The sequence below is a fragment of the Ascaphus truei genome, chromosome 4, assembly GCF_040206685.1.
Source record: "Ascaphus truei isolate aAscTru1 chromosome 4, aAscTru1.hap1, whole genome shotgun sequence".
Classification (NCBI taxonomy): domain Eukaryota; kingdom Metazoa; phylum Chordata; class Amphibia; order Anura; family Ascaphidae; genus Ascaphus; species Ascaphus truei.
Genome location: NC_134486.1, coordinates 118536661 through 118561009, shown reverse-complemented (window position 1 = coordinate 118561009; position 24349 = coordinate 118536661).

Genomic DNA, 24349 nt, shown 5'->3' with positions numbered 1-24349 from the left:
CATACTAATTGCTTGTGAAACATATAACTATTTCATTTGTGTACAATATAAAGAAATAGTGTACTACCTATTGTGTTTCAGCTGTATAAAATAAGCAATTGATATATACAGGAAATTGGATTCTGCATCAGCTGAATACTGGGGGTGCACTCAGGGATAATAGTTGTCTCTCCTTATAAATGTGTGGAAGTTGAAGGGGAGCGCAACTCAATCAATGGTGATATGTGAAATGAAAGAAGACACAAAATAGTGCAACAATGTCTTAAAGAAATATTTCGATTTCTGCAGACTTCTATAAAATCAGGATTCACATTTCTTCTGAAAAAAATCACGTATGTAGCCCAAACTCAGGTAGGCAGTGGTGGTGAGATAGGTGGGTGTTAGTAACCTCTTTCTGTACTTCATAGTCTTGGGGTTAGATTGACTCACTGTGACTGCATGTCAATCAGGATGGGAGGCAGCCAACCATGTGTGGGGAAATGAAAAAGCCAAATATAGTGTGTACCAATAAAAGTATAACACTTTAATCTCTAAAACCATAAGGATGTATGCTTACATCAATAAAACCATATAATAGGCACATAGGAACAGTGCTTCCAAACTCTCACCCCTCCGCATGGATTTCCCGTCACGTCACTTCCGGTTCTCGGCAATTCACTTCCGGTATCGTGGCGCTTTTAAACTTCACCGATTTGAAGGGGACCTGAAGTGTGGGCAGGCACAGAGGAGTAGCGTCAGCAGGGCGCTTACGGCTCTACGCGTTTCGCTGTCTGTCGCTTCGTCAGTAGTCTGTGATTGGCTTCGTAATCCCCCAATTTTAATATCAGTCCTCTTGCTCTCATTGGTTAATGAGCCAGTCAGGCTCTAGCCGTGATTGGCTTCTGTCAACCAATGAGAGCGGTCTAAATGCGGAACACATTTCAGCAGTCTTTCAGTCTCTGATACATATATGTAAACTCACAACGCAGTGTTTATATCTTTCATGCTAGCTCTAAAATCCCTCAGACATCTGAAGGTCAGTTTTCTTTTAGTTTATATGATGTGGCAAAACATCCTACATCATCCAAATAAAGAAGTTTCAGATTATAAAGTACAGCCATGTAGTTGTATCATGAAGAAAAACTAATATAAAAAATACAAGATACTAATATATAAAAAATATATAAATACTAAGATACATATAATACTAGTCCTCATATATTAATCTCATCATAAAACATGACAAATCACAATAATACATTTGATATAGGAAGAGAGAAAAGGAAAAGAGGAATAAAGAAGTAATTAGTGTAATTTTAAATACAATATAAACTATATATCAAAATGACAGTATAATAAAATGTTCCACATGTACAATGATACTAAAAACATATCTATATAAAATCTCATATTAATAATAATCTCAAAATTAAGAGAAATAAAAAAAGAGACAAATGCTTATAGGAGAGTCAATAATGTCATTGATAATAGACTATTTATAGGAAAGCGGCAATGTCTATATCTACATTCATGCCTCTTGAGTTCATAGTTTTCATTTGATGTATCCAGAATGTCTCTCTTTGAGATAAGAGAGATACTCTATTGCCGCCTCTCCAATGAGATTTGACTCTCTTTATGCCTCTAAAAGTCAGACCTTTTGGATCGCTCCCATGATGTATTTCAAAATGTTCTGGTACAGTATGACTTTGTAATTTCCTTTTTATATTCCCCATGTGTTCTAAAATTCTTGTTTTCAGTGGGCGGGTAGTGCGGCCTATGTACTGTTGTCTGCAAGGACATTCAATTAAATAGACAATAAAGTCCATATTACAAGTTATAAAATCTGTTGTACTAAATTTTTCTTTCGTTACCTTCGAATAAAAATTTATTTTTTCTTTTGAACCAAATTCACAGGCCTTGCCTATAGGGGAATTAAGCCAACTGGTACTTCAAAAATTCAATTTTTTTTATTACTATCATTTATAAGTCTCCGTTAGAGCGTTGTTATAAGGTTTTTTTTTCTCCTTATAAATGCCTTGAGACTCCACAGTTGAGAGTAGCAGTGTATTGCCACTAACTCAGAACACTATACTTCCTCTACACACTCCACTCTCACATACGAAGGGAGAGGGGTAGAGACGGAAGAGCAGGAGAGGGAAAATAATATTACCTGCAGGCTGAATCAACTGTGCAGTGTCGCATACAGGACCCAAGTATGTCTACTTTTGTCCCTCTCTGCTAGTGGATCTGAGCCCACATCGTTTTAGCTATTCACTGAATCATTCTTACAGTAGATATATGATAATGCACTGTTGGGAGAGTGTGAAAAGGAAGGATCCAGCGCTCCACGGATTTTGCAAAAATATAACATTTTATTGCGCCATACACAACGACCGTTTCGACCTTAGTAGGTCTTTTTCAAGTGAAAAGGCACTTTTCCATGGAGCGCTGGATCCTTCCTTTTCATAGTCCAAGTGGATGTTTTGACAGTTATCCTTGAACCAGCAGCACCAGTAATACTTTTTGTTTATACATCTAATGGTGTGCAGCACATTACTGTTTATTTGACTGTTGGGAGGGTGACCATAGTGTCACTAACACCCTACGCACATTTCGTTCAGTCATGAACTTCTGGGGTGGGCGTGCCTCTGTGACTGCTTCCTGTTTTATACCCATGGGTTGCCATGTCTACAAATTGGAGGTTTGAACATTAATCCCTACCGGAGATAAATGCTGTTTAGAACTATATAATGGTTCAAACAGCATGTACAGCAGCTTAATGTTTTAAACAGAGGTCAGCCCTAAATTAAAACATGACCCTACTAGGGGTCCCTAATATTAAAATTAAATTAAATCATATAAATGCCAGAAATTATACTCATAATGCAATGGTATACATTACAGAGTATATATGGATTAATTTTGCTTGTAATTCCATCCTTGGAAAATTCACTTACTTAGCTTGGAATACTTAGTCTTGGGTTCAATATTTCACACTACATAGTGTACACCTAGAACTTCTTTTGAAGCACCAGCACATATGCCTGGATACAGTAATTATTATATGCAGACATCTGCCATGGCTGTACGCATCTGTTAGGTTAGGTTCACAGTTTCGTATTAGCAGGGACAATATTATTATACATTGACCTGCAGTTCTACAATAAGCACTGTTGCGAGTTTTAGTTTTAATCTACTTTTTTGTTTTCCTTTTGTTCACTAATAAATACAATATTATTTCAAATCAGTGGAGGTGGTACACACCACCACTTTCCAGTATGTATAATTTACACATATAAGGTGGAGTGCATATCCAAACAGGGACTCTGTTTTCTCATATTTTCCCAAGTATAAAATAAGCATACATAATAATTCGGAACAAGTATTTGTCCTACATTGTATGTATATAATGCATGACATCAAATATATAATCATTCCTAGCGTTAACATTGGACTTGATGCTGAAGCTATACAGTGTTTTAAACATAAACATCAAAAGTTGTTGAAGATGATCTTTTAGCCTCGTCAAATCAGAAATTAGTACTGTCTGTATTCGCTAATCATTTCTGTAAAAAAATTACGTGCATTGAAGATATCTGTTGGATTCATAAGATATTGTGCAAACATGTTTCACAAAGAATATCATTTATGTAAAATTGGATACATGAACTCAGCGGTGCGACATATTTTCATCTCGCACATCCCTTCCTGCTTCCTTCCGTGCTCCCCCTCCTCCTCCCCCTCCCTTACTGTTCCTCTACCGGAGTGAAATAACACCACGGGGTCACGTGACATTACGTTGCCATGCCAATGTGAAGTCACATGACCCCGCGTCGTAATTTGACGGCACGCTGCCATGGCGAGACTTTGCATAAGAGAATGTTAGTAAGTTTATGTATTCACGCGATCAACCGGCATTAATTGAAATGCCTAGGGAGGGGCCTCTGCAAGTGCAAACGCCACACATAGAACATATTGCACATCAAAGTTAGCGCACATCAGCGTTAAGGCATAAGGTACACTTCTGTTAATATTTCAGCGTCATGTACATTTTTTTTATTTCATTGCACTTACAAAGTTATTGTCGTAGGTCGCTGACTAACAACCTCTCATGTTGATCAGCATAATGGCCGTGCACAATGTAAGTGAGCGCGCATGTGAGATGGGCGTAATCAGGCATATTGTCATTGTGTCGTGTCTGCATCTATACATTAGCACGTATACACGTCACATTAGGATGATACTTCGATATTATGAAGATTTAAAGATCTATTGTAGTAGAACACATCGATCTGCTATTTAAGTGTTCATTTGTCACTGTGCATATGTTATTTATGCACATATTGAATTAGAGAATATAGAATTTATGTCCAATAATACATTGCTTACAGTTAGTATAATATGTTCGCTAACTTAACATCGGTCACATTATGGTGTCTGTGTATGTTAGCGCAAGCGTTATTTATATTATGCAGATGACAGGTTAAATTTAAATAAAGTCATTCACAATAATGCTAACGTTATAGTACATGACATATACCTGATTGAAAGAACTCAACAATGTCCTTGCTTGTATCCATAGTTCCAAGCAGGCATATTGTGTACGTACATACTTGAGGTCATCATTGCATTGCGATGCATATAATTTTTTACTCACCCCGTTGTTTGGTAGCCCATTGTTTTCTGCACAGTACACAGGCTGAGCCAAACTTGACGCGGCCGGACACCGCTGGCTGGCCGCCCTCTTCAACTACAATTTCACTCTGAAATATAAATCAGGCCCCTTGAACATTGGGGCTGACGCCCTGTCTAGGCGACCGGGGCTGGCCACAACCCCCGACGACGACAAATGGGAAGAAATTCCGGGACCTGGGATAAGAGCTCTGTGTTGTACTGCTGCCATAGTCAATGATCAAGTAGCATTCTCTGAACTAAGGGTAGCCGACTCTCTAGGATGCGCATCCAATGCTATCCCGGAAGCCAATCGAGACCCAAGTGGTATGCACGTTACGCCTGACAAAATCATAGCCTGGAAAGATATGGTGCGCTACCAACAACAAGATCCGGTCGCGGGAGCCATTCACTATGCTATCCGGCAAAATCGCCCGGCCCTCCTCAGACAGGCTCCTGGTGACGTAGGAGGTATATTGATGCGAGAAGATGACAAATTCGAAATATGGGACAATTTGCTATACCGAGTTGTAGAGTACCATAACCACCCGAATAGGAGGCAATTAGTTCTACCAAAAAGACTACAGTACTTGGTACTGAGGGCCGTACACGATGAACACGGTCATTTGGGGGTCGACAAGACCTTTGGACTGGTGAGAGATCGGTTTTTCTGGCCAAAAATGAGAGAAGCAGTAGAGCATCACTGTCGAAGGTGTGTGCGGTGTATTCAGCGGAAGACATTGCCCACCAGGGCCGCCCCAATGGGCCACTTAAAAAGCACCGGGCCTATGGACTTAGTATGCATGGACTTCCTATGTATTGAACCCAATAGCCGCGGCATAGGCAATGTGCTGGTCATCACGGATCATTACACTCAATACGCCCAGGCCTTCCCGACAAAGGATCAAAAAGCCATTACGGTGGCCAAGGTGCTCTGGGAAAAATACTTTATGCATTTTGGGCTTCCGCAACGACTACATTCCGATCAAGGGAGAGACTTTGAAAGCAACTTAATAAAAGAACTACTAAAAATCTTACATATCGGTAAATCCCGAACTACTCCATACCACTCCGAAGTTGATGCACTGCCGGAACGATTCAACCGCACATTACTGGACATGTTAGGCACGTTAACGGGAATAGAAAAGACTGAATGGAGTTGTCATGTGGAAACACTAGTGCACGCTTACAATTGCACGCGACATGACTCCACAGGGTTCTCTCCGTACTTTCTAATGTTTGGCTGAGAAGCTCGACTGCCTGTGGATATACAGTAGTGAATTGTGTTCGCTAGGAACCAGGGCTACACAAGCGTATGGTGTCAATTTGAAAAAATTCAAGCTGTCCTCAGTCGGAATGCTGCCTGTATCTCTGAATTCAGAATCCTTCAGCATTTTGGCATAACAGGGCAAAGCGATTCTAAACATAGAAAAACTGAACAATGATTAACGCCATATTGTTTATACAATATTAAACGCAGTATACAATGATTCAGATGATACAAGTAAGTGTTTTTTCTTAGACGGTCCTGCTGGAACAAGAAAATTTTTGTATACTCAACATTATTTCATACTATTAGAGCGAGGAGATACAGCAACATCAGTTGTGTCAACAGAAATAGCAGCAACACTATTAGCTGGAGGCCAAACTGCTCATTCAGTCTTTAAAATCCCTTTGAAAAAAACTGCAAGATTGATGCAATATATAGCAAACATGAAGGAAGCCCGAAATCTAATCCAAACGCAACCAGTCATCTGTGATGAAGCCCCAATGATGCATGCACACGCATTTCAGACTATTGATAGATTATTGCGTAATCTAACAGGAACATTTAAACCATATGAGGCAAATCAATATTTATGGGTGGAGATTTCCAGACCAGCTCTTCCAGTTATTTTATGTTTTTCCCAGTGTCTTACTGTTGCAAGTTGTATAAAGAAGCATTGCCTCTGGGGAGAGTTACAGCTGCTGAAACAAAATATGTGAGCACTAGATAGTGAAAAGGAATTTGCTGGATGGCTCCTGGATGTTAGTGATGGAAAAACAGGCGATACAGTAACATTACTATCACACTGCTATCGAGAAAATAAAGATACAGTTGTTCAACTATATTGTGACATTGACTTTTCTACAGTTTCTCCATATCCAGTTAAAGGAAGAGCAATACTGAGTGTTACAAACTAAGGGAGCTATGCACTAAGCTCAATGGCTTTGCGTTCTGATTTTCCAAAAAAGCAGGTTCGTTAAAAAGTGAGGCCGGGGACGCGATTCACTAAGGCCTTGAGCCCATTTTTAATGTACCTGCTCAAAATAGCTCAAAACACCCACAGCGTACTGTACGTGTTGCTTTTTTCTCCCTGCTAGCGTTCTTAACCTTTACATATGCTAGCTGATAGATAAAAAACCCGCATGTAACATTTGCATGGAGATTCTGTATCTCCATGCAAGACTGTTTCAGGCGATCGTAAACTAAATAAATACATTTTAATAATAGTGTATAAGAGCAGGGGGTCTCAGGACCTGAACCGCATTGGTTTTAGGTCCTAGGACCCCCTAGTTCAGGAGTTACAGGTCCCGTTATGGGGTGCCGGTATACCCTGCACTTTAAAGCTCCCGCGTCACGTGACCGGGACATTTAAATTCTGCAGAGGGATACCGGCACCCCATGAAGGGGTTATGTGCTGTATTTAATACATTCATTTTTATTCACCTGAGTGCTGTCTCCTTTTTGCTGCTATGCGGTAATGATATATATATATATATATATATATATATATATATATATATATATAGAGAGAGAGAGACAGAGAGAGAGACAGAGAGAGAGACAGAGAGAGAGACAGAGAGAGAGACAGAGAGAGAGAGAGACAGAGAGAGAGACAGAGAGAGAGAGAGAGAGACAGAGAGAGAGACAGAGAGAGAGATAGAGACAGAGACAGAGACAGAGATGCATGCATGAACCAATATACAAATAAATGTAGAAGGGTTATCAAAAACATGCTCTACTACAAATACCACTTCTCCATACAGACAGTACAATAAAATCATATTTCCTAAAAAAAATCCACTCTCATCTTCCAATCAAAAGCCTCAAATGCCAATCAAAACATTGCATTTACATTGTATACATGATGCATACAATCTATGCACCATGTACACTCTGCCAATGAATGTTAACAATAACATATTCCAAACAAAATACCAATACATCCAGACAAGTATACTATTTAAACCAATCAAGTCACTGGGGGTGGGGGAAGGGGGTATTGGCCCCAAGGGTATGTGGGTAGGCCTCCCGGCAGGCTAGTGGGTGAGGGTGGTTAGGCCTCACGGGGTGGGGGGTTAGTGGGGGAGGGTATTTAGGCCTCCAGAGTGGTGGGTGAGGGTGGGTTAACCCCTTAATGACTGTAGCGGTTAATAACCGCTATGGTGATTAAGGGGTTAGGGGACATTACATTGGATGTTTTTATTCTTGTGTATGTTTTGCAGCATCGGAGGGGGCATGGGCAGGATGAAGATGAGGATGAAGATGGCCTTCATCGTGGGTGCCTGTAAAAGATAAGTGTAATATGTTTTTACTGTATTTATTGAAAGTTATATGTATTTAAAATGGGCAAATGCATTATTATCCATATGTGGATAATAGTAATTTTGCCCATTACTGTATTGTATGTGTTAGGGGGGTGTATTTAGTTATAAATATTGTTTATTATTTTTGGAGGCGCAACATTGGTACCGAAGGCCCGCAGGTACCCGGAACTCCCGCGGAGACCCCGGGATGGCCACAGGGACCCCCGGACTCCTGCGGGGACCCCCGCACTCTTTCGGGGACCCCCGCTTGGTGAGCCAGGGACCCCCGGACCCCCACGGGGTCAGCCGGGGACACCCGCACGACCCCCGGGACCCTTGGGGACCCCCGCGGGGTCAGCCGGGGACAACCGCCAGCCTGTTGTATGGGTTTTGCGCATGCAAAAACGAAAAGCAATATATTTTTCTAAGTCTAGCTTTTTTTGCGTCTACCTTGAGCTGACGTGTTCTGATCAACGCAACTTTCACGTATGCTAATGTTGCGTTGCTTAGTGCATCCCGCTTAAGGGCAGAATTTAACGCAAACAGGGTTACAAACGAGCAAAGTTGGACTTGGAAAAAATTCCGGAAAAAAGTCAGTTTTAGAGCGTAAAGTGCCTGTTTGCGTTGCTTAGTGCATCGGGTTGAGCGCAACATCACGTTCTAAGAGCACTTTGCGCTCTAAAAGTGACTTAACGGAGCTTAGTGCATGACCCCCTAAGACTCTCTTGATCTCAACAATAAAGCACTCAGCCATATTAATGGAGCTGAAGTGGTCTTCAAAAGCGTGGATACTATACTAAACAGTCTTACTGCAACCAGAATGCCTCCTCATGAACTGAAACTTAAAGTAGGAGCCATTATCATGCTCCTTAGAAACCTAATGCCATTTACATAGTTACATAGTAGATGAGGTTGAAAAAAGACGTACGTCCATCAAGTTTAACCTATGCTAAATTTAGGCAACAGATACTTTATCCTATATCTATACTTACTTATTGATCCAGAGGAAGGCAAACAAAAAACCCCATTAAGGGGAAAAATTAATTCCTTCCTGACTGCCAATTCTTGGAATCGGATTAATCCCTGGATCAACAGCCTTCCCATGTATACTTATTTGGTATATCCCTGTATACCTTTCCCATCTAAAAAGATGTCCAACCTTTTTTTGAACAAATCTATTGTATCTGCCATCACAGTCTCCATGGGTAATGAATTCCACATTTTAACTGCCCTTACTGTAAAGAAACCTTTCCTTTGTTGCTGGTGAAATTTCCTTTCCTCCAACCTTAAGGGATGGCCCAGAGTCCTTTGTACTGCCCGTGAATTTAGAAACTATATAAATGGTACAATACTTACTGTTACACAAATACAAACACACATCATCAAAGCAAAAAGGATTGGTGCCGTAAATTCAGACACAATAATTATTCGAAGAATCCCACTCATTCCATCAGGCACAAATTTACCATTCAGTTTCAAGCGAAAACAATTTTCCATGCAATTGGATTTTTCAATGACCACGATAAGTCACAAGGCCAAACACATTTGATAAAATAATTCTTCAACTACCTTAGCCTGATTTTAGTCATGGACAATGATATTGTGCTCTATCAAGAGTCAGATTGTTACTGTAGATTCACTTAGTGTAGTGTCAGAAAAGAATGCAGAAATTGACAATTGTGTCGTTAGAGAAATCTTTGATTAAAAAAAAAAGTAAAAATAAAATGCGTAAATAGTTAATTAATAATCTGCTAGATCGGTGTATGCTACACCAGGTACAGCTTATATATATATATATTGTGACAAACGCCCCTCTTTTGTAGCGCTGACGTCTGTCTGGGATCTTCCTGACACAGTCTTCTAGGGTTAATTATACAAATAACAGGATCATACAAAGCATTACGTTGCTTAACTCAGGCTTCTGCCAACTTTATTTTCATCCCAGTAAGGGACTGCAGCTTTAACATGTGTAGGCAGGAGGCACTCAGCTATTAACCTTTAGCGGTTTACTCATATCAGTGTTATAATATTTCACAAACTGTTACTTTAAGAAACAGAAATAAATCATATAAACAAAATCCTATCCCATTCAGGGATCTATCTACACAGCAGAATCAGCCTCTCTAAATTCTGCTGGGCCAACTAACCTGGTTCCCCAGCTTAAAACAATGCCCTCTCATTTAGGGTCACTAGATACAGCATTCAGTCTTTAGAAACAGTAATAAACATTTGTTTGTCTTATCTGTTCGTGGTGGGAACTCAGTCCCAAGTATCCATGCAAAGATTTGTGTACTGCGATACTTCAAGGGGGCGTCCTCCCTGAACTGGATGCAGGGGAGCAGCAATATCCCCAGCCTCCAGGCTCTAAGAAGAGAAAGTGAAAAGCAACCCTCTCTGCTCTAAATACCTATTCTAGTGATTAGGAGAGCAGGTGAGGGAGAACTAGACACATTGTAAACTGTGGTCTGGATTTTCCATCCACCAGCCTGAGTAAATGTGAAGCTGTGGAACGGATAATTTTGCACTATTCTTGCACTTTCTGACCTAAAACCAGGCAGAAAGCTGCCTATTATCTTTGGACTATGTAACTATATATATATATATATATATATATATATATATATATATATATATATATATATATATATATATATATATATATATTAGAGAAAAAGAGAAAAGAAGCGCCCGATCCTTGTGTAAAATCAGATGAACAAAGTTTTAATATCTCAAGGACAAGACAAATGCACACTTACAATTTGTCTGATAAAATAAAGCATGTTATGGGACCTGCCCATGCACCAACTGAGGACTCCTCAGTCTCTTCTTTGTGTGTGAGTGTCAGTATTGGCTCCAAAAAGGATGTTGCTGTCAGCTGCTGTCTCCAGGGGAGTAATCCTTGGTGTTTGTGAGCACTCAATCTCCACATGCAGCCGCCATTTAGCCTTTCTTCTCACACTTGAAACCGGAAAAAAATCTTCAGGCAAGTCCTTGCCTTCTCACGCTGGTGCTGGGAGCTGCCCTGTCACTGTAGGCTCACTGCCAGATATCCCTACGCGTTTCTTCCGACTCTGCGGATTACTCCCCTGGAGACAGCAGCTGACAGCAACATCCTTTTTGGAGCCAATACTGACACTCACACACAAAGAAGAGACTGAGGAGTCCTCAGTTGGTGCATGGGCAGGTCCCATAACATGCTTTATTTTATCAGACAAATTGTAAGTGTGCATTTGTCTTGTCCTTGAGATATTAAAACTTTGTTCATCTGATTTTACACAAGGATCGGGCGCTTCTTTTCTCTTTTTCTCTAATAGGTACTGTGGGAGTTCAGTGAGCCCAAGAAGAAGCAGCCTGGACCTTTTGCAAATCAACTTATCATGGACACATGTGGACTTAAGTATTTTTAATATTCACTGCATTTATGGGTTCATAATCGTGTATTGAATTTTTCATTGCTTATCACAAGAACACATTTTTTTTTATATATTTGCATTTTTTAGTTAAGTCCCAGTGACACTCAGTGTCATTTTTACCCACATTAATTGGCAATATCTTTTTTATTGCTTTTTTTTATTTTTATTTTTATATGTTATGCACACTTCCTTTTTTGTTTTTGTGTTTTTATCTAATAGTCACTTTTAGTTTTTCCTGCCAGAATACATTTAGTTATTTTCACACCACTGTTTATTGGGCATATTTGCCTGGTGCAAATTCTTGCCACATCTATCAGGGCTGCAGCAATTTAGGTGTAGTGTGTGAAGGGCGCTGTCTATATTTTCTGTCATATATATATATATATATATAAAAAACAGAAAAAGAGAGAGAGCGCACGCCCCATAGCATAACACTGTATGTTTATTGTAAAAAAGGGGAAGGAGGGTGGGGGGTGGGGGGGATTGGAAACGCACTCACAACATTAAAATATATAAAAGGCAGTTTGTGAATTAATATCACCACCATCCGGTTCTGTAGCAGGATAACGTCTTTGTGGACTCCTCCAGGACTGCCAAACGAAATCACCATGAACCAGGTACCAGGGGCTCCGTTTGCCGTCTGTATGCTGTCCCGAAATCAGCTCTCCACTTCCAATGGCCGCTTATATTGTACCCACGCTTGGTTTGGCCTCGTGCGCGTGACGTAATTGCGCTGTCAGTTTCACCAATGGGCGACTTTCTCAAAGGGCTGATGATGTGTGGAATCAAGTCCTGCCCTCTTATAGCCAGTCCATTGCTAGGCAACTCGTAACAAGGTAATTACTTAACCTATCTCCTGCTGGAAAGCTTTGTTGATAAAGGCACCCAATACATGCACAACTAGCTATATAAAGGCTAATTAAGGACTAATAAACAAGGGGAATGGACATAGAATACATGAGGGATCTCAATGGCAGTATTCTAGTAATATGCTAAAAGCTCAAAGTGAAATAGACATACATATAACACAATTATACCCACAATTCATTAATATCAATGACTCATTTGATACAATGTACAACTATTAAATTGATTTATATTTAATTTCCTGATAGAAAGGCTAACATCAGAATTAAAATATAATAAGGAATATGAATACTCCTAGTTATTATTAATAACTCTATTATACATTGTATTACTGGATGTATATATATTATATGAAAGAACATTACATTAAAAAATGAAATTAGGTATTGAATGACAAGTATCAATTATAAATGGAACAGGATAACCCAAAAATCCTGATATAGTTATCAATAATATATGTATATGCTAAATTATAATGATAAAACCGCATCATCCTATATATTGAGCTAATGAAGATTCAACATTAGTTTAAACGGAATAGGATGCTATACCAATGTCTTAGATTCACATTCTTTGATAATTTGATATATTTCTATATATATATTATAACCACAGAAAAGCTAAAAGCTACGTGTATTATTAGTGGGCTTTTTGAAATAACCTAATGTGTATGTGCTATATTGGCCACATGACATCTCAAACAATATGTACACAGTAATTGTTTAAATATACACTAACTCATTATTAAACAGATAGATACATATATACATATATTTACATGTATATACTCACTGGAAAAGGAGAGAGGAAGAGTTCAAGGATATGATGAATAATGGATGACTGAAGTACTTTCATTCCACAATGTGTATACATATACCGTGATATTAAATAAGTTGGACTAATATTGGCCTATTGTGGACACTTCTTTTGAAATATTAGGCTATATATTCCTTAAATGAAAATTAATGTGATTAAATTACTGGGGATGGGATGGGAAATGGGGGGGAAAAAGGGAGGGGAGATGGGGGGAACATAGATGACTGGGTTCCCTTGATTAGAGCGACGAGAATCCAAAAGGTCAGGAGATCAGACCAGTGTACTTGCATCCAGACACTCATTGAGTCCTCCAGGGGTAAGTGTCCCTAACTGGTGGATCCAATAAGTCTCCTGTCTGCACAGGATCTTGTAACGATCGCCTCCCAGAGCACAGGGTGAGATATATTCCAGGCCATTATTGTCATACATTTTGGGTCCTGATTGTGTATAGCTTTATAGTGTCGGGAAATACTATTGACAATTAATCCCTTTATGACACTCCTTCTGTGCTCTAGGAAACGGGTGCAGAGGGATCTAGTGGTGCGTCCAATGTAACGTAGTCTGCAACCACACTGGATACAGTACACCACAAATGAACTAGGACAGTTAATATAACTTCTAACCTGATAGATAATATCTCTATTGGGAGAACTAAAATCGGACCGGACCTTCAAATGTCTACAGGTAATGCATCTACCTCGTCCACATTTATGATTTCCTTTAAGGCCATTAGGAGCTAGTTTATTAGAGATATTATCTGATTTCAATTTAGTTGGAGCTATAATACTCTTCATACTTCTGGCCTTTCTGTAGACAATTGATGCCCGATCCGGAAGAATGCCCTTCAAATGAGGATCACATCTGAGAACTCCCCAGTGATTGCTCACAATTTTTTGAATGGCTTTATGAGACTGATTGTAGGTGGAAATAAATCTTAGACTAGATGTAGCGGTTTTGTCTACAATCACTGGTGAGTTATATCCCAGACGCGATGTGACCTGCCTATTTTTTGATGTTTGTAACATGGTGGATCTATCAAAGGAACTGACTTTCTTGAAGGATTCATTAATTAATTGGTTGTCATAACCCTTTTGTTTAAATTTTAGGCTGAGTTATTCTGACTGCTGTACAAAATCAATATCTCTGGAGCAGTTTCTCCTGATTCGGTGAAACTGCCCGAGAGGAATGTTCTGTAACCATTGCTTGTGATGGTTGCTGGACGCATGTACATAGTTGTTTACAGAGACTTCTTTAATGTGAGTGGATGTGATAATATTTAAATCATCATCAAATGTGAGTAATAAATCCAAAAAGACTATGGAGGTGGCATCTATGTTAAATGTGAATTTCAATCCTAAAGGATTCTCATCAAATGATTTGAGGATCTCCAATAGTTCTGCCTTCTCTCTGTCCCAGATGAAAATCATATCATCTATAAAACGGCCATAGTACACGAGGCCCGCTCCAAGTTGTAAATTTTGCCACACAAATCTCTCCTCCCAAAAACCCATGAAGAGATTTGCATAGCTAGGAGCGAACCTCGTGCCCATAGCCGTTCCACAGATCTGTAAATGAAAAATCTCCTCAAACAAAAAATAATTGTGATTTAAAATAAATTTAACACACTCTAAAATAAATAACTTGTGTTTCTTAGGCATGCAAGTCCTTGTCAAGCCAGTATGTTAATGCTTCAATACCCCTGGCATGGTCAAAACAGGTGTATAACGAGGCCACATCACAAGTGGCCCATAAATAGGTGGACTTCCACTTAATACCTGAGGTGGCCTCGATGACATGGAGCGTGTCCCTAACATGAGACCTGAGCTTTGCCACAAACGGTTGGAGATGGTAATCCACATATTGGGACAAGCTCGACGTCATCGACTCCACCCCAGATACAATGGGCCTGCCAGGGGGGTTCCTCAAAGACTTGTGCACCTTCGGTAAATGATAAAAAACAGGTGTTCTTGGGTGAGGATTAAATAAAAATTTAAACTCCGTCTTGGAGATGATATCCTGAGTGAGTGCTAAAAGAAGAAGCTCTTTTAAATTATTTTGATACCCTATGACTGGGTCAGACTCAAGGGTAATGTAGGAGGCCTGGTCACCCAGGAGTCTGCGAGCCTCATGGAGATACGCAGAAGTGTCCTGGATGACCACTCCACCCCCCTTGTCAGCCTGCCTGATAATAATGGAGGGATCGTCTTTCAATTGTTTAAGTGCGTCCAGTTCACCCTGACTAAGATTCTTGTTGATTTTTGTTTTTTTACAGCATAATGCCTCAAAGTCCTGCAGTACCAAACTGTAGAAGGTTTCAATAAATCCTCCCTTAGACTGGTAGGGAAAGAAAATAGATTTGGGTTTAAAGGGTGAATATACGATGTTTAAATCATCCTCTAAATGACAATAACTTTGAGTGGGATGTATAGATAGATCCAAAGGATCCATACAATCCTGAGATACATTCAAAATTCCCAATGATTCTCCCAACAATGAAGTGAGATCTTCTAAATGGGCATGATCCTGTGTGTTCATTAACTCAGCCTCCTTATTGTGTTTATTATTAGTTTCTTGTATACTATAGTGTCTTTTTAAAGTAATTTTTCTAATGAAACTATTAAGGTCTACAAACAGTTGAAAGGCATTAGGGCCTGTATTCGGAGCGAATGACAGACCTCTCTCCAATAGAGATATATCATAAATAGATAATAATTTCGTAGATAAATTAAATATAGAACTGTTACCCTCACTGGGGGATATTAGTCGTCTTCTGTTCTCCTTCTTCCCCTGTTGGACTCTCCCCGCTCTAACTCCTCTGCTCCTCTTTTTCCCAGACTCTGGGATTTGTTGGGAGCCTCGCGGTCCCATAACGGATACTGTTTCTCCTTGTCTCTTTCTCTCTCCTTCTCCCTGGACTTCTTTTCTTGTCTCTGTGCTTTGTCTAAAAAATGAGGAGATGTGTTAGTTACCTTAGCTTCTTTTGGTCTAGTAGCCTTTCCTGTGTCAGTGTTTGGAAGGACATGCGACTGTCCAGTAGGTGGTCCACTAAAGGCCTCTTCTGCCGGCAGTGGCTCTACCTCAAGGGCCGAGAAATGACTGCCGGGAGCTGAGGCCAATCTGGATCCTTCTGAGGTGTATGGGGAATTCCTCCTGTTGTCCCGGGGGTCATGGTGTTGCCCCTCCCTTCCTCTAGGGGTATAAGGGTGATGCCCCCCCCTCCACCTCGTCTGGACCCAGAGTGGAATCGCCCACCTCGCCTATTGTAACTGTAATTACGTTTCCAAACTCTGACTTTATCTGTCGCATAATCTTCTTTATCCCTGCTAAGTTTGAGATCCTTCCTTTCTGTAACCTCCTTCTCAAAAGTGAGAACTCTTTTCTCAGTGATTTCATTAAACTCTTTGAAATCCCTCGTGTCTGCAAATGGTTTCAGAACCTCTTGGATACTATCAATTTCTAATTCGAGTTCTTTAACTTTAGTATCTCTAAATTGTATCAAGAGTCTCATTAAAGAGAAGGAGCATTTGTCCATAGTGTCGTTCCATTCCTTAGTGAATTCCATATTAGTCTCAAAAGTGGGAGCTTTTGTTATTCTAAGTCCCCTGGGAATGATTTTCCTATCTATATAGTCCTGAAGGGAGTATGCGTCCCACCAGTGGCGCATCTCATCCTTCATAAGTTTCTCTAATTTATAAAAATTCTCCTTTATATCAATATCTTTATCTACAATCATATCATTTATTACCTCTGGACATGAGACTAAGCCACTACGTCTCATATTCCTCTCTTTCGCTGTTTGCATCATGATTATAACTATAGTCCTAGATGCTAGACTTGAAAATTTCAAAAATAGACTCTCCAAATTTATATATTCTAAATAGGATGTACTATTAAGGCTGCCACTAAACGGTTTGTGTCTAGGACACGTATACAAAAGCAAAAAATTGTAGCGCCAAAAAAGTACCGTGATATATTAAATGTGATAATAGAACTATAATTCCATCAATAGGATGGATAGTGTATATGATATTAAAAGTGCATAAAATAATATAGTGAAAATTCAAACAACATATAATATGAACAATACTACCTAATAAGCCAGGGGGGCGCAAACTTTTTTCCCTGCGCCCCCCTGACGGCTGTCCCCTCACTCCCGCGCCCCCCCCCCCAACCCCAACTTAACTGCGCTCCGGCGTAATGATGTCACGTTGCCATAGCAACGTGACGTCACATGACCTCGCAGCGTCATTTTGACGCCGCGTTGCCATGGCCGCCGGAGGAAGCCGCCGGAGCCACGGTAAGTTAGGTTTACAGAGGCCCTGCAGCTCCCCCGGCACTTAATTTAAGTGCCTTCGGGAAGCGAGCGGGGCCTCTGTAAACCCCGCACCCCCCGTCGGCAGTGTCGCGCCCCCCCCAGGGGGTCACGCCCCACAGTTTGCGCACCGCTGTAATAAGCTATACTAAAACACAACCAAATTGATATGCATAGAAAGTGTGAAACGTGCTAAAAGAAAAAGAGGAAAAAATATTGTAAAAAAAAAGTCCAACCAGTCCTTCAATAGTTAGTCCATAATGGTGGGTATTAGGTGTAGATAAAGGGGTCTTCGGCTGCTCTCACACAGGGTTAACCACCTCCACAGATATCTAAAAACAGAAAAAGAGAGAGAGCGCACGCCCCATAGCATAACACTGTATATTTATTGTAAAAAAGGGGAAGGAGGGTGGGGGGTGGGGAGGATTGGAAACGCACTCACAAGATTAAAATATATAAAAGGCAGTTTGTGAATTAATATCACCACCATCCGGTTCTGTAGCAGGATAACGTCTTTGTGGACTCCTCCAGGACTGCGAAACGAAATCACCATGAACCAGGTACCAGGGGCTCCGTTTGCCGTCTGTATACTGTCCCGAAATCAGCTCTCCACTTCCAATGGCCGGTTATAATGTATCCACGCTTGGTTTGGCCTCGTGCGCGTGCGCAGCGTCGTGATGTAATTGCGCTGTCAGTTTCCTTGACGCGTTTCGTCACCAACGGGCGACTTTCTCAAAGGGCTGATGATGTGTGGAATCAAGTCCTGCCCTCTTATAGCCAGTTCATTGCTAAGCAACCCGTAACAGGGTAATTACTTAACCTATCTCCTGCTGGAAAGCTGGTGTTGATAAAGGCACCCAATACATGCACAACTAGCTATATAAAGGCTAATTAAGGACGAATAAACAAGGGGAATGGACATAGAATACATGAGGGATCTCAATGGCAGTATTCTAGTAATATGCTAAAAGCTCAAAGTGAAATAGACATACATATAACACAATTATACCCACATTTCATTAATATCAATGATTCATTTGATACAATGTACAACTATTAAATTGATTTATATTTAATTTCCTGATAGAAAGGCTAACATCAGAATTAAAATATAATAAGGAATATGAATACTCCTAGTTATTATTAATAACTCTATTATACATTGTATTACTGGATGTATATATATTATATGAAAGAACATTACATTAAAAAATGAATTTAGGTATTGAATGACAAGTATCAATTATAAATGGAACACGATAACCCAAAAATCCTGATATAGTTATCAATAATATATGTATATGCTAAATTATAATGATAAAACCGCATCATCCTATATATTGAGCTAATGAAGATTCAACATTAGTTTAAACGGAATAGGAAGCTATACCAATGTCTTAGATTCACATTCTTTGATAATTTGATATATTTCTATATATATATATATATATATATTATAACCACAGAAAAGCTAAAAGCTACGTGTATTATTAGTGGGCTTTTTGAACTAACCTAATGTGTACAGTATGTGCTATATTGGCCACATGACACATCTCAAACAATAGTATGTACACAGTAATTGTTTAAATATACACTAACTCATTATTAAACAGATAAATACATATATACATATATTTACATGTATATAATCACTGGAAAAGGAGAGAGGAAGAGTTCAAGGATATGATGAATAATGGATGACTGAAGTACTTTCATTCCACAATGTGTATACATATACCGTGATATTAAATAAGTTGGACTAATATTGGCCTATTGTGGACACTTCTTTTGAAATATTAGGCTATATATTCCTTAAATGAAAATTAATGTGATTAAATTACTGGAGATGGGATGGGAAATGGGGGGGGGGGAAAAGGGAGGGGGGCGGGGGTTTAGGGGGACGGAAAAAAACCTGCTTTGGATGTGGGAGTGTGGGAAAAAGAGGACCGCGGGAGGAACACAGATGACTGGGTTCCCTTGATTAGAGCGACGAGAATCCAAGAGGTCAGGAGATCAGACCAGTGTACTTGCATCCAGACACTCATTGAGTCCTCCAGGGGTAAGTGTCCCTAGCTGGTGGATCCAATAAGTTTCCTGTCTGCACAGGATCTTGTAACGATCGCCTCCCAGAGCACAGGGTGAGATATATTCCAGACCCATTATTGTCATACATTTTGGGTCCTGATTGTGTATAGCTTTATAGTGTCGGGAAATACTATTGACAATTAATCCCTTTATGACACTCCTTCTGTGCTCTAGGAAACGGGTGCAGAGGGATCTAGTGATGCGTCCAATGTAACGTAGTCCGCAACCACACTGGATACAGTACACCACAAATGAACTAAGACAGTTAATATAACTTCTAACCTGATAGATAATATCTCTATTGGGAGAACTAAAATCGGACCGGACCTTCAAATGTCTACAGGTAATGCATCTACCTCGTCCACATTTATGATTTCCTTTAAGGCCATTAGGAGCTAGTTTATTAGAGATATTATCTGATTTCAATTTAGTTGGAGCTATAATACTCTTCATACTTCTGGCCTTTCTGTAGACAATTGATGCCCGATCCGGAAGAATAGGCAGGTCACATCGCGTCTGGGATATAACTCACCAGTGATTGAAGACAAAACCGCTACATCTAGTCTAAGATTTATTACCACCTACAATCAGTCCCATAAAGCTATTCAAAAAATTGTGAGCAATCACTGGGGAGTTCTCAGATGTGATCCTCATTTGAAGGGCATTCTTCCGGATCGGGCATCAATTGTCTACAGAAAGGCCAGAAGTATGAAGAGTATTATAGCTCCAACTAAATTGAAATCAGATAATATCTCTAATAAACTAGCTCCTAATGGCCTTAAAGGAAATCATAAATGTGGACGAGGTAGATGCATTACCTGTAGACATTTGAAGGTCCGGTCCGATTTTAGTTCTCCCAATAGAGATATTATCTATCAGGTTAGAAGTTATATTAACTGTCCTAGTTCATTTGTGGTGTACTGTATCCAGTGTGGTTGCAGACTACGTTACATTGGACGCACCACTAGATCCCTCTGCACCCGTTTCCTAGAGCACAGAAGGAGTGTCATAAAGGGATTAATTGTCAATAGTATTTCCCGACACTATAAAGCTATACACAATCAGGACCCAAAATGTATGACAATAATGGCCTGGAATATATCTCACCCTGTGCTCTGGGAGGCGATCGTTACAAGATCCTGTGCAGACAGGAGACTTATTGGATCCACCAGTTAGGGACACTTACCCCTGGAGGACTCAATGAGTGTCTGGATGCAAGTACACTGGTCTGATCTCCTGATCTTTTGGATTCTCGTCGCTCTAATCAAGGGAACCCAGTCATCTATGTTCCCCCCATCTCCCCTCCCTTTTTCCCCCCCATTTCCCATCCCATCCCCAGTAATTTAATCACATTAATTTTCATTTAAGGAATATATAGCCTAATATTTCAAAAGAAGTGTCCACAATAGGCCAATATTAGTCCAACTTATTTAATATCACGGTATATGTATACACATTGTGGAATGAAAGTACTTCAGTCATCCATTATTCATCATATCCTTGAACTCTTCCTCTCTCCTTTTCCAGTGAGTATATACATGTAAATATATGTATATATGTATCTATCTGTTTAATAATGAGTTAGTGTATATTTAAACAATTACTGTGTACATATTGTTTGAGATGTCATGTGGCCAATATAGCACATACACATTAGGTTATTTCAAAAAGCCCACTAATAATACACGTAGCTTTTAGCTTTTCTGTGGTTATAATATATATATAGAAATATATCAAATTATCAAAGAATGTGAATCTAAGACATTGGTATAGCATCCTATTCCGTTTAAACTAATGTTGAATCTTCATTAGCTCAATATATAGGATGATGCGGTTTTATCATTATAATTTAGCATATACATATATTATTGATAACTATATCAGGATTTTTGGGTTATCCTGTTCCATTTATAATTGATACTTGTCATTCAATACCTAATTTCATTTTTTAATGTAATGTTCTTTCATATAATATATATACATCCAGTAATACAATGTATAATAGAGTTATTAATAATAACTAGGAGTATTCATATTCCTTATTATATTTTAATTCTGATGTTAGCCTTTCTATCAGGAAATTAAATATAAATCAATTTAATAGTTGTACATTGTATCAAATGAGTCATTGATATTAATGAATTGTGGGTATAATTGTGTTATATGTATGTCTATTTCACTTTGAGCTTTTAGCATATTACTAGAATACTGCCATTGAGATCCCTCATGTATTCTATGTCCATTCCCCTTGTTTATTAGTCCTTAATTAGCCTTTATATAGCTAGTTGTGCATGTATTGGGTGCCTTTATCAACAAAGCTTTCCAGCAGGAGATAGGTTAAGTAATTACCTTGTTACGAGTTGCCTAGCAATGGACTGGCTATAAGAGGGCAGGACTTGATTCCACACATCATCAGCCCTTTGAGAAAGTCGCCCATTGGTGAAACTGACAGCGCAATTACGTCACGCGCACGAGGCCAAACCAAGCGTGGATACAATATAAGCGGCCATTGGAAGTGGAGAGCTGATTTCGGGACAGCATACAGACGGCAAACGGAGCCCCTGGTACCTGGTTCATGGTGATTTCGTTTGGCAGTCCTGGAGGAGTCCACAAAGACGTTATCCTGCTACAGAACCGGATGGTGGTGATATTAATTCACAAACTGCCTTTTATATATTTTAATCTTGTGAGTGCGTTTCCAATCCCCCCCACCCCCCACCCTCCTTCCCCTTTTTTACAATAAACATACAGTGTTATGCTATGGGGCGTGCGCTCTCTCTCTTTTTCTGTTTTTAGATATCTGTGGAGGTGGTTAACCCCGTGTGAGAGCAGCCGAAGACCCCTTTATCTACACCTAATACCCACCATTATGGACTAACTATTGAAGGACTGGTTGGACTTTTTTTTTTACAATATTTTTTCCTCTTTTTCTTTTAGCACGTTTCACACTTTCTATGCATATCAATTTGGTTGTGTTTTAGTATAGCTTATTAGGTAGTATTGTTCATATTATATGTTGTTTGAATTTTCACTATATTTTTTTATGCACTTTTAATATCATATACACTATCCATCCTATTGATGGAATTATAGTTCTATTATCACATTTAATATATCACGGTACTTTTTTGGCGCTACAATTTTTTGCTCATATATATATATATATATTAGTATAAATATACAAACAGGTAGAGACCGCATACACACCTCTTATTAAGGGTATTTATAAGACCATAGTATATACTCTAAAGTTTAGAGAATGGTCGGTGCTCTGAGACAATAATAAGTATAGCACAAACACGACATAAAAATCTCAATGATTAGCACTCCAAAAAATCTCCAGAAAATATAACAAACTTTAATGTCAGCAATATTAACACGTTAAAACCAAAAATGGGTTGTACCCTAAATATAAAAAGCATGCATACATTCCACAAGGAAAGGATAAGCTTGCCACACCTGTACACTATATGAAAGCTAATTCAGATAAAGGGTGTAAGGTGCAAACCTAAGGAAAAAATTATTTCTTAGGTCAGCAAGACTGGCTGGTCTTGCAGGAAGATGCCAGGGACACGAGGACTTTATGCGTATCAGTCCCTGTTGCGTGAGCACCTGCGAATGCAGTGTCTCAAGTACCCACCATCAGAGAAAAAAACCCAGCACTTTATCGTACATTGCCCTGTATGGGGATCAACATGTGAGTGTGTATCATTTAGTTTATTGTTTGTACATTAATACATTTTGTACCCTCTAAACTATAATGTTCCTATCTTTGTTTTCATGATTGGTGAGAATGACTGTTCACTACAGTGGCGACATCCTTTATTCTAACTCGGCTAGCTCCGCGAATTTCAGATTATCCCGGTTATGTGCGGTTTTGTGTCTTTTTCGGCTGGAGTGAATTGCGTTATTTTCGCGCCCGTGATTAAAGCATTTTATTCTCGCTGTTTGCAATACTGCAATGCCGTGTAAAAACTCATGGGGGCGTTTACGAGCTGTTGATAGAAACCGTTGCATATACTTACTGTACCTGCCCTGTTAGAGGGTATAGAGCTACAGTTGCCTAGAATTTATTTGGGATACATACTACTTTTTGGTCTACCCTTCTACCCTTCCTCCACCTTATTTTTAATTCGCCGCTAACATAGGATTTGGGTTCCAGGTTTCTGCTCATTCTGACTTAGCCGCACTGGTTTGAAACGGCTTTCTCCGCCATTACGGTCAATGATAGGACCTTCCTCGCCGGCGTGACCCTTTCTCGTCGCCATTACTGGTCGGACCCTGTTGGGGTCAAGTGAGGGGGTTCCTAACATCTAGGGGCAAAATTAATTTTATTTCTATGTGCCCTAGAACAGAAGTTCCCATGCCAATTGCCCTAGTTCCCACGCCAATTGCGCGATCATTGCTCTTTTTTGACAATGTTGCCGATCTTGCGGCTTTGCGGTCTGGCAGTAAAAAAACAGTGCAGTAAGCCTCAACATTTGTTACACTGTCAAAGGAGCAAATGGAAACAATGTAAGACAAATCAACATGTTCTTTTATTGGTGGAGTCAGTACAAAAACATTTATTTACAAATACTGTACAATGTTGAAACATTTTAAGTGCATAGCAATTCAAAACATCGACAGTACAGTC